Raw genomic sequence first — 20,205 nt, 5'->3', positions numbered from 1 at the left:
GGGAGCGGTCCATTGGAATTCGGAGACCTAGGTACGTGATGGCTTGGTTGCACACCCTGAATGGAAATTTGTGAGTTATGTCAGTTAGCACCTCTTCGGAGATGTTGCAGCACAGCAATTCAGAAAGATTTATCTTATAGTTGGAAAGTGTGCCAAAGGTTTGTAATTCAAGCAGCATGTGGGAGAGGGAGTCCAGCGGGTTGGAATTAATACACAGCATATCATCTGAGTAAAATCGCCAATTTTTGTTGAACCCCAGCTATAGGAATGCCCGTAATGGAGGAGTTAGCACTGATGGCATTTGCCAAGGGCTCCATCCCCAGCACAAAAAGGAGTGGTGACAGCAGACAACCCTGCCTAGTGCAGTTCGACAGGGTGACCTGTTGAGACACAAGCCCATTGACTTTAATCATTGCCGTAGGGTTGTGATATAAGGCTCCAACCCAAATAAGAAAGTGTTGACCAAGCCTCAGTCTCTCCAGTACTCGAAAGAGATAGGGCCAGGCCACCCTGTCGAAGGCCTTTTCCGCGTCCAACGAGGTCAGGGTAAGAGGAATTTGTTTAGCGGTGGCGTGATTAATAAGGTCGATGACCTTAGTGGTGTTGTCCCTAGCCTCCCTGCCGGGGACAAAGCCCACCTGATCCCTGTGGATAAGTTGAGGAACATAAGGTGACAACCTTAAGGCAACAATTGTGGCCAGCAGTTTAATATCTGCGTTGAGATGTTTTAGTATTTTTTTTTTATTTTTTATTTTTTTAAAACCTTTTATTTACAAAGAAGCACTGATCTTGGGGCTTTCACAGAAGAAAATGGGTAAGTATGGAGGTTATAATGGGAGAAGGTATGAATTGTTTGAGGTTTCTTTTCCTTACTTGTACAGACTACAGTCATGTGAAAAAATGCCTGCTGTTCCTTAGCAGGTCTAAAAATTGGGTAAATACAACCTCAGATGAACAACACATGACATATTATACCATGTCATGATTTATTCAACAAAAATAAAGCCAAAATGGAGAAGCCATGTGTTAAAAACTAAGTACACCCTTACTGCTTACATAGGAATAAAGATGCTAAGTAGTAGGCAGACACTGCTATTCAAGTGCCCTTAATTAATTGATCATCAGCAAGTGTGACCACCTCCATAAATATATATATATATATATATATATATATATATATATATTTATGGAGGTGGTCACACTTGCTGATGATCAATTAATTAAGGGCCCTTGAATAGCAGTGTCTGCCTACTACTTAGCAATATATACATATATATATTATTTTTTTTATTTTTTTTTTATTGTTAGCATCAATCACACTCCTATCACGCCCAGACATCCAGTGAATTTTCATTTTCAGTCCAGAATTTTCATTTTGGTGCATCCCTAATACAAACCATTGTCTGGAAACCTATTCATGAACATGACTATGCATAGGACTCGTGGTCACGCATTTAGACCAGAAGAAAGCAGATTTAGTCTAAGGCAAAGCAAAGGGTTTTTTACAGTAAGGACAATAAGGATGTGGAATTCTCTGTCTGCAGAAGTAGTTTTATCAGAGTCTGTACAGACATTTAAACAGCAACTGGATGAATACTTGCAAAGACATAATATTCAGGGATATCATTTTTAAATTGATCCAAGGAGAGATCTGACTGGGCTCAAGAAGGATTTTTTTTCTCCTAGTTTGTTGCCTTTTCCAAACAATGTAAAAGGCATTGAGAAAGATTACTCAAAAGTGGAAAACATTCAAGACAGTTGCTAATCTTCCCAGGAGTGGATGTCCCAGCAAATTCACCTTAATTACAAAAAACCCAAGAGCTACATCTAAGACTCTACAGGCCTCAGGTAGCATGTTAAATGTTAAAGTTTGTGATGGTACAATTAGAAATAAAGACTGACCCGTTTATTTGGAAGGTTTGCCAGGAGAAAGTTTTTTCACTCCAAGAAGAACATGGCAGCGTGACTGTTTGGCGATAATGCACAGCGCCATGTTTGGTAAACACCAAACACAGAATGGCACCAACACCTCATACAGTCAAGCACGGTGGTGGAGGGGTCATGATTTGGGCTTGTTTTGCAGACACAGGACCTGGGAACCTTGAATCAACCATGAACTCCAAAATATTCTAGAGTCAAATGTGAGGCCATCTGTTAAGACAGCTTAAGCATGGCCAAAATTGGGTGATGTAACAGGACAGTGATACAAAGCACACCAGCAAATGTACAACATAATGGCTGAAAAATAATAAAGGTGTTGCAAAGACCTCAAGCCAATTGAAATGCTGTGGTGGGACCTTAAGAGAGCTGTGCATAAACAAATGCCCACAAACTCTGTAAATTAGAGTGGGCCAAAACTCCAGCACAAAGATGTGAGTGACTGATAAAGTCACAAATAAAACAATTGCTTTCAGTTTCAAAGAGTTCTACTTTATTTTTATATATGTATATGTTTTGTCCAGACTGTCAGAGGATATCTTACAGTTGGTAAAGACCCCAGCGGGGTGTTATAGGAAGCCTCAGGGAAGAAACTTCTAAGGGTACAAACATTACACATCACCAACTAATGAAATGTCCTCCCATTTAACCCAATAAGGACCTTCTACCTACCAAGGAGCAGCCACTTTAGTTAGGGAAGTACAGTAATCTGCATCCAGGATAAGGGAAACCATGCACACCTGGAGATCTCAAGACAGGTAGATCTGAGCATGCATGTTCGATATTTGTAAATGGCAATTGTATATATACACACACACAATATGTTGTAAGTGCATGTATTTTTACATTTGAAATGTTTTAGTTTGTCTTGGTTGCATTATAATTAGAATTGTGACGTCCTGGATAACTTTTTTTTCTTCAACATATTTCCCCTCCTATTATGGTATGCTGTACATAAAGCATTTATTCATCTAACAATATTGTCTATGTAATCATTAGTCATTGATAATTATTAATCTTAAATATGAATAATTAAGCAATTCAATTGTTTTTAAATTAACAGATTTTCTCTTGTCACCGAAGATGAAGTGCTCTCATCTGCTCTCGTCCCTATACCAGCTCATATCTTCAACATCTTTCTTTCTACTGGAGCTGTCCTATCTTGAAAAAGCCCTCCCTGGACCCGACGGATCTGTCCAACTACCTTACCATCTCTCTAGTTCCTCACACCTCCAAACTTCCTAAACAAATTACACCAACAGGGACATTTATGCCATCACATTCTATATACCTAGACATTAATATGTAGTTAGTCTCCCATTTGCAGACCCATTTATGGACCTTGTTTGGGCACTGAGGATGTTGGATGAGAAGGCCTAGTTCGTAATCACTGTTCCAATAGATGGGCGAAGGTCAGGTCCCTGTGTGGGCTAGTCAAGTTTTTCCACACCAAGCTCATAGAACCATCTCTTTATGGACCTTGTTTGGGCACTGGGACACAGTTGTACTGGAATAGAAAAGGGCCTTCCCCAAACTGTTCCAACAAAGTTGGAAACATTACACTGTCCAAGATACTTGGATAAGCTGAAGCATTAAGATTTCTTCCTTCACTGGAAGTAAAGGGCCTAGCCCTACCCCTGAAAAAATATAATTATCCCTCCTTCACTAAACCTTACGGCACAATGCAGTCAAGCAGGTAACCGCCAAACCTAGATTCACCCAGACAGCCAAACAAACTAAGAGTGACTTGTCACTCCTCAACAAACATTTCCAATGTTCCAGAGTCCAGTTGCGGTGCACTTTACACCACTCGATCTGAGCGGCATTGTACTTGGTGATGTAAGGCTTGATGTAGCTGCTGGGCCATGGAAACCCTTTCCATGAAGCTCCTGCCGCACAATATTGTGTTAATATTATATATTACATTCATATACACATGCACACAGGGAAGGATTGGTCCAAACAAGGCCCGATTCTTTCCCAAGGTCTGACATACCTGACCCTAATAATGCCTTTTATTAAAAATTTAATATGAGTGGGGAGTATAGGCTTTTCACACCTGAAGATTGCATATTTGAGAACCTAGCAATAAAGGTCTAATCTAGTGTCGCACATTCAGAGAGATGGGGTGCAACCCTTCTCTCGCAAACCAGGGTACAACTGCCTTGTTGAGTGATCAGGCTCTCCCGTGCCCCTTTTTTACGTAATGGGCTGATTGAGGAGATCAGAGAACTCCTTGTAACTGTGCCATTTACAGTATGGAGGCTGTGCCTAGCAGTACCGATGCTGCATGTCCTTAAGAGTGTCCTTAAGAGTGAGCACTGGGATGTCATGTAACATACCAATGCCAAGCGCTGGCTCCCAGCCTAAATAAACCACTGCTTATCACATCAAGCAAACGGATCAAGTTACTATTTTTATAGTTATTACTATAACCCACAAAATCAATGTGAAAATTATGCAACCAAATCAGGCAAAGAAAAATACTTTTTTGTTATATTAACCTTTGCATTCAGACATGCTACACACACATGTATTATACATACAGATATACGTAGATCTTTATATTTCTGCACAGCATCGTAGTTATACAAGCTGAAGTTTTGGGGTGGAATTTTGAGTATAGAAAATGGTCAGGGTATTAACCCCTTGATGACAATTGCCGGTCCGGGCACGTCACGGAAAAACATGTCGTTAACGACAAATGACGTGCCAGGACCATCATTTGTTAAAACGGCTAAAAAATAAAAATAATAAATAAATAAATAAATAAATCGATCCGTGATCGATTTTTTTACCCAAACGGCGTTGCTGTAATTCCTCGACCTCGAGGCATTCAGCAACGCCATGATCGGAATCAGGGGCCATGTCTGGCCCCTCCCCGGGGCGTCAACATCCGCCATACAATGTATGGCGGCGGACGCCCGTTTTAAAAGCGTTTAGGAGGCGATCAACGATCACCTCCTAAACTTAAATGGTGTCGCTGGAATGCCTCAATCAGGAGGCATCCAGCGACACCAAACACTTACCTCCTGATGGACTGTGACCGCTCCGGAGAGTGGTCACAGCCACAGCTGCCGGTGATCTTCGCCATCAGCAAGATGGCGGCGACCCGGGAAAAAAATAATAAAGACGAAAAAGTTCGCTAGACGGTCTCCTGACCCTCTAGAGAACTCTGGCTCCACTTGCAAGTTGAATACAGGTACTGCATTCAACCATGCAAGTCAATGGAGCCCAGCTTTCTAATCACAGTGTGATTAGAAAAAAATAAATTAAAAATAAAATAAAATTAATAATCATTAGAAAAAAAATAGTAAAAAAACAGTAAAATGTAAAAATAATTTCCCTCTGATGTCACAGATCAGGGGAACCTTCTAGTTGCAAAAAAAATCTCAAAAATGTTTTAAAAAAGGCAAAAAAAATTAAAATATATATATAAAAAATATATTTTTGTGAGCAAGTCCTAAAATTAGCACATTAGCTTAAAACAATTCTCACATGGAAAGAGTTAAAATACTGGCATATTAAATGCCCATGGGGTGTCTACTTTAAATGTATGATTTGATGGGGTAAATTGAATTGGCCGGATTCAACAATGTCCCAAATAACACGGGGGGAAGGATTGCCACACATCTAATTTCCAATTAGAAAAATGCACACGTACCAAATGTGGCCTTTTAGTTCCCCCCAAAAATGACAAACCCATGCATGTGGGGGTATCACTCAGGAGATGTTGCTGAACACATATTGGGGTGTCGTGTGACAGCGGCATATACCAGGAGCTGTAAATTCATACATAAAGTAGGTGTGTGTGGGAAAAATACACACACAAAAATACTACTGCAAACTGTGAAAAAATGCTGGTGGTAAAATGTGTGCATGCAAAGAGTTAAAATACCAGCATTTAAAATACCCTGTGGTGTCTAGTTTTCAAAAATATATGGCTTTATTGTGCACACTGAAATGGCCCGGCTCAAAGATGTACCAAATAGGGCATGGGCAGTGGATCCCCAAATGCCAAAGTTCCACATTGAAAAATGTGCACGCTCCAAATGTGGCCCTTTTGCCCCCAAACAGCCAGGCAAAATCATTCATGTGGGGTATCACTGCGCTCAGGAGATGTTGCTAAACACATATTGGGGTGTTTTGTGATAGTGACATATACGAGAACTTTAATTCATACCTGAAGTAAAATGTGTGTGACAAAACAAATGCAAAAAAATTACTACCACAAAGTTTGACAAAGACTGGTGGTAGATATGGTGCATGGAAAGAGTTAAAATACTAGCATTTGAAATACCCTGGGGTGTCTAGTTTTCAAAAATATATGGCTTTATTGGGCATACTGAAATGGCCCGGCTCAAAGATGTGCCAAATTGGCATTTGGGGATCCACTGCCCATGCCCTAAGTTCAACATTGAAAATGCGCCTGCCCCAAATGTGGCCCTTTTGCCCCCAAACACCCAGGCAAAATCATTCATGTGAGGTATCGCTGTACTCAGGAGATGTTGCTAAACACATATTGGGGTGTTTTATGATAGTGACATATACCAGAACCTGTTTATTCATACCTAAAGTAAAGTGTGTGAAAAAACAAATGCAAAAAAAATGACTACCATAAAGTTTGACAAAGGCTGATGGTAGAATTAGTGCTTGGAAAGGGTTAAAATACTAGCACTTGGAATACCCTGGGCTGTCTAGTTTTCAAAAATATATGACTTGATGGGGTAAATTGCATTGGCCGGCTTCAAAGATACCCGAAATGGCACATGGGGGGAAGAATTACCAGATTTGGAAAAAATGGCTTTGAAATAGCAAAACGCTACCTGTACTTTTTGCCCCATAATGTGTAGAAAAAAGCAAAAAAACATAAAAACATTGGGTATTTCTAAACTCAGGACAAATAGTAGAATCTATTTAGCAGGTTTTTTCATTACCTTTTATAGATGAGTAAAAGATTTTTCAACTAAAAGTTAGAAACAGTCATTTTTTTCTACATTTTTCACCATATTTTATACTTTTTTTAATAGTAAATAATATGATACAATCAAAACAATGTCATCTAAAGAAAGCCCTTCTTGTCCTGAAAAAAACAATATCTAATGTGTGTGGGTTCAGTAAACGGGAAAGAAGAAAATTACAGCTAAACACGAGCAGCGCAGAAATGTTAAAACGGCCATTGTCACGAAGGGTACAAAAAGTAAAATCAGCCTTTGTCACGAAGGGGTTAAAGCTGTAGTGCAGATTCTTATAAATTAAGAATGTGTGTATGTATGTACTCATGTTTGGTAGGGGGGTATATACGTATGCAAATGAGGGAATATTTGTAGGCATGTACGTACACGAGGGGGCATGTGTTGGTAGGATAATTGGCTTTTCCTCATTGTTTAGCATGTCAACCAATAAGACAGGCAGAGACTCTTACCTAAAATTATAGTTTTTGAAGCCTACACAAAGATAACTGTACTTACTAACACCTTGCAAATAGCAACTGTCTTCTGAAACCAAGTACAATGTTACTTCTGTGGATAGTGTCATGTTCCATTCTACCAACCTGGCATTAATGACGCTAGACTTATTCACAATAATGAATAAGGAGAAACTTGGGCTATAGATGTGAACATGGCCTACCTGTGTACAGAGCTGACAGATGCATGCCCAGGCCTTAATAAATAATCTGCCAGAGACAAACATTGAATGTTTAAGTAGAACCTCACCAGCTCAATTTCTTCTTTTCTGGCCAAGATAAATGCTGTACGTAGCACTCTGGCAGCATCAGAAACACTGTGTTCTGTATCCAAGTTTATTGCTTGCTCTTCTTTGGCACATGGAGACAGTGGTGATTGTGGGGGGACATCCACCCAGCCATCCTACAGAGAAACAGAATGACAAAACAAATTTTTTAGATAATGATGACTAGAGAACATAAATGCATGACCTAAAGTGCAGATCTCGCAACAACTCTTGCACGTGTAAGGGTACTCCAAGATAAGAGGTTCAGAAACCACCTTAGTTTGCAACAAATAGATTAATTACCAGTAATGGGATGTTGACTGAGGAGTCTTTGTTGAAGGTTTCAGAGTCATTGCGCACTCGTTTTCCTATGTACATTTCGCCCTCTTTTTTATCATTGCTCAGATTGGATTCCACATCCTTGGAATGTGCTCTTTTTGAAGCACATCTTTCCAATGTGCTCTCTTCTTTAATCTGAAGCAGAAAGAATAATGCCCTTTTAGAAAAACAAAATTCTTGAATGGTTTAATTACATTGTCAACAAAGTGAGCTTTTACCAGGTCTAGAGGTCCAGGAACTTCAGCTATTTGACAGGCTTTTGGAGCAGCACACGGTGTAAGAAAAAAACCCTCAAAATGTTTACATGCTTAATGAACTTGCTTAATTCTCACCTTGGGAGTTGCCAGTCACACTGGTAGGAATTTAAAGGACCACAGTACATATACTGAGCTTTGACTGGTCCCTGTCATGTCCAGCTTTTCAATTTCCATGGGAAATTATCAGTGAAAATGGGCAGATAAGATAGGCCAAATTGTTCTTCTCTACCATCAAATGTTATGTTCCCAAGAAACAAATGCACTGTCCCTAGTGATTGCCACAGTAATTTAAATAAAAACCGCTTGTACTCATAAATGTCAAGACCTTTTAGAACATATAAAGCTTCCATTCACCTCTGGTACCTCTTTGGATCCTGCAGAGGTCCCCATATTGATGTTGGATTTTGTAGACACTTCCTCTGTGTTCAGCAGTTCCTGCTTAGGACTTTCTAAATTACTTTCAAAAGGCTCTGTCTTAATGTCAGGAATGCATTTTACACTTGTGTGCTCTTTAATGGTCATGACAGGTGGATCAATAGCTTTTACTTTATCTTCTTCCTGTATATATTTGACAAAATACCCAGACAGTAAATGTTTAATGAAATATCCCCATATAAAATAGGAGTCCCATAGGTCAACATAATGCAGGTTCAACTCATTCCCTCAATGCTGTGTCAGTGTCTTGGCTAACTGAATTAATGTTGGTACTCTATACAATAGCTAGAGGAATTTATTATTGTCTGGTCCCACTTTAATGTTTGATAAAATTCTTTATAGTGAACACATTAGATGCCTTCTTTCACAACATATATATATATATATATAAACATGCAGATGAGTTAATAATTGTATGTTATCATACAATTACTTACCTCAGAGCTGTGGCCTGATGTTAACACCACAATACTGCAAGCAGGATTATGAACAACTGAAAAACAACAAAACAGAAAATTAAAAACAAAAAAAATACACATCCATATATAAGTGTGTTTCAATGCATTTTAAGTTTCTGCATGGAAAAGGTAATGCATTATATATGATGCAGTTCTGGAACTTTTCTAAGCTCCGAGAGGAGAGTTGGCAGCAGGACAATTGTGCTTAAAAGTTTGCATACCCTGGCATAAATTGTGAAATGTTAGCATCGATTTTGAGTATATGACTAATCATGCAAAAAACAAAAAAAAAATAATAATAAAAAAAAAAGTCTTATTTAACCCCTTCAGTACCGGGACGTACCTGGTACTTCCTGGTTAACAGTCACCGGTAGACTGGGACGTACCAGGTACGTCTCCTCCAAAAAACGCCCCCACATCACCACAATCGCGGTGATCGTGGGGGCGCTGCTGCTGTTGTCTGCCCAGGAGTCCTGGGCAGACAGCACAGCCTGTCTAAGCCCGCCCCCAAGCCCACGATCACTCCCACGGAGTGATTCTCTAGGCAGAAACTGCGATTGCAGAAAAATCTGCAATCGCGGTTTCAGCTGCCACAGGCAGCTTCAGGGAAGGGGGGGGGGTATTGAATGGGTCCCCACACAAGTGTGGGGACCTGATCCAACACCCCCCTGCTGCCTGATCCCTGATCGCGGCATTGAAGGGGTTATTTCCCGTTTTTTAGGGGGCTCTGCTGCTGGTGGTCTGCCTGGAAGCCCAGGCAGACCAACAACAGCAAAAACGAGCCCCCAGAAGTCCTCTGATCAGTCCTGTAGGACTGATCAGAGAGACTACTCCCCTACAATCTCCAGTCTATGGGAGATTGTGTCCCAGCTGCAAGAGGCAGCTTCAGGGACAGGGAGACAGGGTTCTTTGGTCTCCACATGTGTGGAGACCAGACCCCCCCCACCCCCACCCTTCCTCAGTTAACCCCTACCCCCTCTTCCTCAATTAACCCCTTCAATGCTGCGATTGTGTATGACCCCCCATCGCAGCATTGCAGGGGTTAATATTAGTCCCCACAAGCTTGTGGGGACTAAATATCAATCAATGCTGTGCTTCAATGGAGCATCAGCATTGAAAGAGTTAAAAAAAAATAATGTAAAAAATAATAATAATAATTAAAAAAAAAATAACAGCACTGACCTGAAAGTCCAGGGTGCTTCCAGGTCAAATGCTGGGCTGATCAGATCACTCCTGGCCAATAGGAGTGATCGGATCATTATGGCAGCCCACGGATGACCCTGCTCTACAAAGAGAGAGGGGTCATCTAGGGTAATTATGAAAAAACACAAATTATTAATAAATGAAAAAATCATAATTATTACCTGATGACTTGTCGGTGACATTTTAAGTCGCTGATTATTGATCGGTCTCCCTGATTGATGTCAGTGGCCTAAACCTGTCACTTACAAGTAATCTGATGAAAAAAAATATTTAAAAAAATTTAAATGCACATGTTCCAGTTTTGCCCTCATAGCTTCCTCAAAAAATACATGAACCATGCATGTGAGGCCTTGTTGGAACCGGGGGGTGTTGGTGAACAAAATGTGGTGTTTTTTTTCCAGTGTTACACATATGCTGTGCAAGAAATAAATTGCAACATTGAAATGTATGCGTTAAAAATGCAATAAAATAATTTCCCTGTGAAGTTTGGCAGACATCAGTGAAGAAATGGCTGGCTGAAAACTGTCAAAACTACCCTAGTTGAACACCTTGACTCGTCTACTGTTCATAAATATATACTTTTATGGGGTACTTTACAGTGGGGGGGCTTCCAAAATGTCCCAAATGGGATATGGGCCCAGGAAACCAATTTCTGAAAACTTGCGCATGTTCCAGTTATGGCCTCATGGCTTCCTCAAAAAATGCATGAACCATGCATGTGAGGCCTTGTTGGAACCGGGGGGGGTGTTGGTGTTGTGAACAAAATGTGGTGCTTTCTTCCACTGTTGCACATATGCTGTGCAAGAAATAAATTTTAACATTGAAATGTATTTGTTAAAAACGCGATAAAATAAATTTTCCGTGAACTTTGGCAGACATCAGTGAAGAAAAGGCTAGCTGAAAACTGTCAAAACTACCCTATTTGAACACCTTGACTTGTCTACTGTTCATAAATATATACTTTTATGGGGTAATTTACAGTGGGGGACTTCCAAAATGTCCCAAATGGGATATGGGCCCAGGAAACCAATTTCTGAAAATTCCAAATGTGAAAACGAAAATGCGCATGTTCCAGTTTTGCCCTCATAGCTTCCTCAAAAAATGCATGAACCATGCATGTGAGGCCTTGTTGGAACCGGGGGATGTTGGTGAACACAATTTGGTGTTTTGTTCTGCAGTTGCACATATTCTATACAAAATATAATATAAAATCTAAAGCAACATTGCAACATATGCAAAAAAAACCCCAAAAATATAAAAATACCTCAAAATTTGGCAGCAATTGGCGATAAAATCCCTGTTTGAAAAGTGTCAAAATGACCCTAGTTGTACACCTTGACTTATCTACTGTTCATAAACATATAATTTTGGGGGGGTAATCAGTATCTGTGACAACTATTGCAGTTATTAGACTACCATGCCAAATTTGAAAAAAATTACATTTCAAAAACGTGATGCATGCCTTGCAATATTTGCCCTATACTGGTCAAAATAGATAAAAATCCTGGCCATGTTGGGTGGTTTCCAAATCAGGACAAGTTAATGAATATATTTGGGATAATTTTTTCCCATTGGTTGAATGTGTGTACAATTCGTATGTATACAAAACTGTAAAAAAAATGCGTTTTTTCATTTTTTCCCCACTTTTTCCAGTTTTTTGCAAACAAAACAATGTACTACCCAGCTTACTATGGTTTCAAATGAAAGCCCTACTTGTGCTGAAAAAAACAATATCTGATTTGTGTGGGTGCACCAATTGATAAGAGAGAAATTACAGTTGAAGAAAGACATGGCAAAAACACAAAAACGGCTCCGGTCCTTTAGCGACACGTTAGTATCAAAATCCCGGTCCTGAAGGGGTTAAGGCTAGTGATCATACAAAGCCATTTATTATCACATAGTTGTTTGGCTCCTTTTTAAATCATAATAGTAACGGATAATAACCCTTATCAAAAGTTACCACGCCCCCTGAATATTTAGCCTTGTTACAGACACACAAAGTGACACACACGGGTTAAAATGGCAATTAAAAGGTTAACTTCCCACACCTGTGGCTTTTTACATTTTGTAATGGGTTGCTTAGTTAGGGTTATAGATACCCTATGAATCCTTCTTCTGTCCCTCCAGGATAGTCTCCAGCCTCAAAAAGCTAATAGATGGATCTTTGTCTTAGATCACAAAAGTAGTCACGACCACCATGATTGTGAAGAACAAATGGAACATTTTATTGTTGTAAAACATAGCCTTATATATCCACATAATTGAATTAACATTAATAAACAGGTACATGTAGACGACCCAACCTTTAATCCCCTTTGGCTACTGAATATCCTCCTGGCAGTAATCCTATTAATGGGATTTGTTAACACAATGGAGTTCCTGCTTGAGCCAAGTTTGTTATGCAGCCAGGCCGGAGCCATCTCTGTCTACCTTGGGGCCCTGTATGACAGGTCATTCTGTCACACATTTCAATTAGTGTCTGTGTATAAAGGAGTCGGTTAAGCTCTCATGTGGATGCACTAAGCAAGCTAGATACTGAGCCATGGGGAGCAGAAAAGAACTGTCAAATGACCTGCATAAAAATGTAATAGAATTTAACAATGATGGCAAAGAATATAAAAAGATATCCAAAGCCAGTCAGTACTGTTCAATTACTTATTAGGAATTGGAAAATTCGGGGGGTCTCTTGGTCATCTAGACCAAGAAAGATTTCAGCCACAACTGCCAGTAGAATTGTTCGGGATACATAGAAAAACCCACTGGTAATCTCAGGAGAAATACAGGCTGCTCACAATAGGAAAAAAACTTGAACAAAAATGACCTCCATGGTAGATTTGCCAGAAAGAAGCCTTTACCGTGCCAACGCCACAAAAAAAGCCAGGTTACAATATGCTGACAACACCTTGATACACCTCACCTCAATACCATTCTTACTGTGAAGCATGGTGGTAGCTCGCTGATGTTTTGCTCTAAAGGCAAAGGGAATCTTGTGAAAATTGATGGCAAGATGAATGCAACATGTTATCAGAGAATACTTGCAGACAATTTATATTCTTTCGCACAAAAGCTGTATTATAGATACACACATACACCTGAATTGCCAAACACCTTGGTTAAATCATAATATGATACCCTCACCAGTGTCACAAGATTGGCATGTCTTACATTTATGGGTTATTGAGCTCAGTGAATTCAAACATTATACTGTGATAGGGTGCCACCTCTGCAATAAGGGAGTTTGTGAAATTTCATGCCTGCTAGATATTCCACGGTTAACTGTAAGTGGTATTATTGGAAAGTGGAAGCATTTAGGAACTACAGCAACTCATGAAGCGGAAGACTACATAAAGCAGGGTCACCGAGTGCTGAAGCACATGGTGCATAAAAGTCGCCAATACTCTGCTGATTCCATAGCTGAAGAATTTTAAGGCAAGACAGGAGGCTTCCTATTTTGCATTACTTCCTTTACTGTCACCAACAGCAGCAAAGAAAGAGTTAATAAACGAAACATAAACAACCAATAGAAACACAGCCTGATGCAGGTATATAAACCCTCAGCAAACCCCCATCTTCCTCTTTCTTTGCTGCTCACCAACGGCTGTTCAGGTCAGTCTAGCATTTTTATGTTACCTCTCTGTGCGATTTATGCCTTTTTTCCCGCTCGGCGTTTTTTCCTTCCCAGACTTATCCCTTTTCCTTAGGGGACCGGCGCTTCCGCCCGGTGTACGCTCCTTCTCCCTTCGGGGGGGTTTTCCTCCTCCTCGTTGCCTTACCTGTTGTGACAGCGCCGGTTCTCTCTACCGGCTGCAGTCTCCGGTTTCGCTGTTCTTCTCTCCCGTGTCACGCTGGAGGACGGTATTTTCCTTCTCTTAGGGCTCCGTCGGCCATCTTGGTTCTCGCGGTGAGATCTCATCTCGCGGGATCTCGCCGCCATTTTGTTCCTTCCCGGTCGCCGGCTGTCTCTGGCTTTTGTTCTTTGCCTCTGTTCTCAGCGGCCATCTTGTGTTTGGCGTCTGGATCTCGCGTCGTTTGCTAATCCGCGTGGTCTAGTCGCCATTTTGGTTTCCCCTGCTTTTTTCTCAGTTTATCTCCGTTTGCCTGCCGGCGTATAGCGTTTTTTCTCCGTTCCCTACCTACAGTATATCCGAGGAATCTGGGTGAGCCCCGCTACTTTAGACTTCATATTGATTGTGTGAGCTGGGATCATGTAACCACACAGTCTTAAGGTTTGAAATACCACATAAGGCTGAATTATTTTTAGAATTGTAGTCCTTTTTATTAAAAGGTCTGTAAACAAACATAAATAAAACAAACAAAAAGAAAAGCCTTGCTCTCTGAGCACTTACTGACAAACAAACTAACTATCGTTGGACGGCTTACCCGCTACCAACAAAAAACATTTAGCACAGACCTTTTTCGTTTAGGAACCGTTCAGCAGATTTGTTTAGGAGAAAATGCAGTCTCACTCACTGCTTGTATGCTTCTCACCTGACTAACTTACAGGGCTCCTTTTTTGTAGCAGCCCCTGCTGCTCATTGGTAACAGGTGAGTAAATCTCTGAACCAGAACTCCTGGACTGGCTGCATCACCTGCTGCAAGTAAACTGTGGAGTGGAGCACTGGCCCTCCCTTCTCTCCAAATGCTCCACCCCAGGGACCCAAACATAACTACAACATTACCATTACTTTGCTGGTAACAAAACATTCTCCCTGGGGTTATCGAATACATTGCACTGCAGTATTTTGTGGGAAATGTACATGTTATCCACCACAATGCCCTGTTCCCTGTCACAATTGCTACCATCTCCAGGCTGAGCCCCTGGCAGGTAGATATATATATTTAGGTACTCTTCTGACTGTGCGCCTGTGCTGGCTAGTACTACCACTGTTTCCAGGCTGAGCCCCTGTGAATTATATCACTGTCTCCATTACCAGGCTGAGTCCCTGGGACATATTTATATATATTTTTTCTGCCTTCTTACTGCTGAGTTCCTGTACATCATACAGGTTTTTCCTGGGTGAGTCCCTGTTTGTTGGTCGGTCTTGCTGCTTCTATACCATGTCTCAGGATAATCTCCCTTCGCAAGAGGCCTTTATGGCCTGGTTGGAGACTAAATTCTCTACCTCCATGGACGCCTTCATGGCAAAAATGGCAGCTAACTTTCCTCAAGGGCCAACACCGGCGCCCTCTAATCCTGTCACGGTTCCATCGGGTTCTGACTCTGATAAATCAGACGAGGAACAGGCCACTGTTAAACGCCCCTGGAAGGGCAGCAGCGTGTCCGCAGGTAAAGGCAAAGCCCCCGCCAAGCGTCTTAAACTTTCTGAGGCTCCCCATACCTCCGGCCGCCGGCTTCCTGGCGAGGACAGTTCGCTGCAGGAGCCGTTATCCATTGCGGATGAGTGGCAAGCTGATTCTTCCAATGAATCGGATGCCTCACTGAATCTGGGTTCGTCCAGAGAGCTAGACTCACGTTACATCCGTGAGTACCTGGTGGATGAGCCCCACCTGACCGACCTCCAGCACACCTCAGGCGCTTCCATCTCACAACATATGGCGTCTTCGGCCACGGATCTACCGGTCCTGGATCCTACTGGATCCTCCCTTTTCGACCCCAACTCCATGCGTCACCCCAGGGCTACTGAATGGGCTCCGCCCGAACATATTGCCCTCTATATTCACAAATGGCTGCGTAAACCCCTTCCCAAGGAGGTTCGCAACAAACTCAGGGCCGAATGCCCACGCCCTACCATACCGGATAAAGTTGCGCTTACTCCGGAGTTCGACCCTAAAGTGGTCGCTTTGCTGGCGGCGAACAAAAGAGACCCTAGAAAGGGCATGGAACAGGGCTTAAAATCGTCCCAGGACAAATTGTTGGACCTGCTCGGTCCGGTTACCCAGATCCTGTCGTTGGCGGACAAAGCTTTTCTCCAATCCGCTCCCCTGGACCCTAAGAACATTAGAGACTGGGCACTTCAAGTGGTATGTGTCTTGGGCAATGCCAATGTCGCCATCGCGACGGAAAGACGTAAAGCAGCCTTGCTTCGTATGGACCCCCGCATGGCAGAGCTCGGCGCCACGGATCTGGGCGGGGCCGTGAACGGTCTGCTCTTTGGGGATGCCTTTGTGAAGGAGTTGAACAGGCACGTCTCTCTCCTGACTTCTTGGAACAAAGCCAAGTTGTCTATGCGCAAAGTTTTCCAAGCCGGACCTCGTTTTTCTGGCAGGGCTGGACGACCGCGGGGCCTGGTCGCCAGCCGTTCGTCATTTCAAGGCTCCCGTTCGTTCTACCAGGGCCACTCGTCCTACCGGAACCCTTTCCAGCAGAGGCCTTTCGTCCAACGAGGTGGTTCGAGAGGCAGAGACGCTTCCGGTTACTCCAGGGGACGCTCCGGGATCGGTAAGTCTACTTTCTGTTTACCCTTCTTCCCCTCCTCGGGTTGGGGGCAGGATATCCCTTTTTTCCCCACAATTGGGGGTGGATTTCCTCAGACCCCTGGATCCTCCAGACGGTCCAGGGCTTTCAGATCGATTTTGTCTCTCCTCCCGTGCGATCCCGCGTCCCGCCCCCGTGCCGCAGGTCCGCGGCCGATCAGGCCCTGGTGGAAAGGGAGCTCCACGTCTTGCGCGACAAGGGTGCTATCCAACGGGCGTGGGGGCCCATCGGCTTCCTCAGCTCGATCTTTCTGGTTCGCAAGCGATCCGGCGAGTTTCGCCCGGTGATCAATCTTCGGGCCCTCAACGCTTTCGTGGTCTACCGCCACTTCAAAATGGAGGGCATCCATCTCCTGCGGGATCTCATGACAGAGGGCGACTGGTTCACCAGACTGGATCTCACGGACGCTTACTTGTCCGTTCCGATTCACCCGGATCACCGGCGTTTCCTTCAATTTCGCTGGGGCAGAAGCGTCTGGCAGTTCAAGGCTCTTCCTTTCGGCCTCAGTTCGGCCCCTTGGTGCTTTACCAAGCTGCTCAAACCAGTTATGGCTCTTTTTCGCTCCAGGGGCATCAGGTGTATCGTCTACCTCGACGACATCCTTCTATTCCCCGCTTGCAGGGAGACCCTGCTGGCTCACACGGACTTTGTGGTCCGGACTCTTCATCTGCTAGGCTTCATCGTAAATACGCTCAAGTCAGAGCTGTCCCCCTCTCAACGCATCATTTTCCTGGGTTTCGAGATAGACTCCAGGGAGGCTGTTCTTCGACTCCCCAGACCCAAGATCGGGCCATGCAGCGCCTCAAGGCTCGTCACCTTCGCAGGCTCCCGTCCTACGATCAGTCGGTTCAGTTGACCCTCGAGGTTCGTCAGGAACTTCTCTGGTGGCTTCGTCACATGGAGGCGTGGAACGGTCGGGAGGCGTGGAACGGTTTGGCCAGGCATCGGTCGGACTGTTGCCTCCTTCTCCGCATGGACAATGTCTCCGCAGTCCGGTACATCAACCGGTTAGGGGGCGTGCGCTCCAAGCGCCTTACCGAGGTGACGAAGGAGATCTTCGACTTCTGTCTGGCCCGCAATATCTCCTTGCAGGCGGAGTATCTTCCGGGCCCGGAGAACCTTCTGGCAGACTGGTTCTCCAGACACTGGAGGGACGCGAGCGACTGGCGCCTTCTCCGCCAGGTCTTTCAGAGGCTCCAGCTCTTGAGGGGCCCGTTGCACCTGGACCTCTTCGCGTCCCGCACGAACCGCGGCTTTTTTCAGCTGGCTCCCGGATCCGGAGGCTCAGGCGACGGATGTGTTTACTCAACGTTGGCCGGTTTCAGGCGCTTACGCGTTCCCACCTTTCGCTCTAATTCCGCGGGTCATTCTCCACCTTCGTCGAGCCGGGACTTCTCTGGTCCTGGTGACTCCTCTTTGGCACTCGCAACCGTGGTTCCCAGCTCTTCTGGAGATGTCGATCCACGACCCCTTGGCTCTCCCCTCCCTTCCATCTCTCCTGGTCGGCCCGGAGGGTCAACCTCACCCTCTGGTTCTGGAGGGTCGTCTGCTCCTCGTGGCTTGGACGATCTCGGGGGACCCGACTCAGGTGCGGGTCTATCGGAGGCAGCTCAGTCCCTGCTCCGCGACTCTTGGGCTCCAGGTACCCGAAAGTCTTACGGGTCGGCTTGGCGAGGCTGGGCTTCTTGGTGCCTGGGACGGCGTTTGGATCCCCATTCGGCCTCTGTAGACTTCGTTCTGAATTTTTTGGCTGAATTGTTTGTGGCGGGTAAATCTTACCGCACGATCAACGTTTTTCGGTCCGCCATCTCCTTCAGTCATGTTGGTTTTTCAGGCGAGCCAGTAGGTAGGGCTCCCCTGGTTTGCCGTCTCTTGCGGGGTGTTCGTCTCTCCCGGCCTCCGGCTCCTCGATACGACTCCTTATGGGACGTGGGAGTGGTCCTGGACTTCCTCCGGAACTGGCTGGATAATGATTCCCTTTCTCTTCGACAGTTGTCGGCTAAACTCACCACTCTTCTCTGTCTCCTATCGTTTCGCAGGGTGTCTGATGTTCGGGCGTTTGACTCCCACGTTTCTTTTTCTCCCGATGGTGTTTTCTTCCGGGTTTTTCGGAGGACTAAGTCCTTATCCTCCTCCGTTTCTTACCCTTACTTCTTGGATGACCCCCTGCTGTGCGTGGCCAGGTGTGTCCGCTCTTGTCTCGCTCGCACGGCTCCGGTTTCTCAACTTCTTATTTCCTATGTGAAACCGTTTCGGGTGGTTTCTTCTCCCACGTTGGCCAGATGGGTTCGCTGGCTTCTCTCCTTGGCGGGGGTGGAGCCCTCCTTTGGGGCCCACTCCCTTCGGGGAGCGGCTGCTTCCGGCGCTCTTCGTGCTGGGGGGGCTTTGGGTGACATTTTGCGTGCGGCAGATTGGTCTCGGGCCTCTACCTTTCGGGCTTTTTACTTTCGGCCTGTGTCTTCCGCGGCGGTTGCTCTGGTGTCTAGCGTTAAAACTGCAAAATAGGAAGCCTCCTGTCTTGCCTTAAAATTGGAAATTATTCTAGTCTTGATGCCCGAATAATTGTAATTTTAATAAAGACAGGAGGCGAGTATTTTCCCTCCTCGGCCCTCCCTTTATGGCTCTGTTTCTTCTTGGGTGAGTATCAGTGTTTAGGTTTCGGTCTCCCTTTTGCCGTTTTGTTTTCCCTTTGTGCATTCATGTTTGCTCTTGGCGATATTTGGTTGTGTTGTGGGTGGCCGTTTTTGGAATTTTCGATGTGGTGTGCTGTTATGTGTTTCTCTTCTTCTTTCAGCGTGATTTCTGCGCCTGGAGGTCTTCGTCCGGCTGATTGATTGAGGGACGTGTTTTCCCTGTTGGAGAGTCCCTGCGCCTGGTGTTCTGTTCCGGGTCACGTTCTGGTTCGGTGCTGCGCTGCTGTTGGCTTGCGGCTGTTCTTCGTTCCGGTTTCTTGGTTCGCAGCTGATCAAGAGGAAGATGGGGGTTTGCTGAGGGTTTATACACCTGCATCAGGCTGTGTTTCTATTGGTTGTTTATGTTTCGTTTATTAACTCTTTCTTTGCTGCTGTTGGTGACAGTAAAGGAAGTAATGCAAAATACTCGCCTCCTGTCTTTATTAAAATTACAATTATTCGGGCATCAAGACTAGAATAATTTCCAATTAATCACACACAAAAACTGAAGCGGGAGCTTCACAGAATGGGTTTCCACTGCTGAGCAGCTGCAACAAAGCCTCTCACCACCAAGTACAATACCAATCAGACCGTGTGAAGCATGCAGCCGTTGGACTCTCGAGCAATGGAAAAGTTTGCTGTGAGGCAACGAATCACGCTTCTCTGTTTGGCAGTCTTATGGGAGAGTCTGGGTTTGGAGGATGCCAGGAGAACATTACCTGACGGCATTGTGC

The sequence above is a fragment of the Sceloporus occidentalis genome, unplaced genomic scaffold, assembly GCF_023333645.1.
Source record: "Sceloporus occidentalis isolate IW3139 unplaced genomic scaffold, rSceOcc1.0.p SCAF_146, whole genome shotgun sequence".
In the NCBI taxonomy this organism is placed as follows: domain Eukaryota; kingdom Metazoa; phylum Chordata; class Lepidosauria; order Squamata; family Phrynosomatidae; genus Sceloporus; species Sceloporus occidentalis.
Note: the sequence above shows the minus strand (reverse complement) of the source record.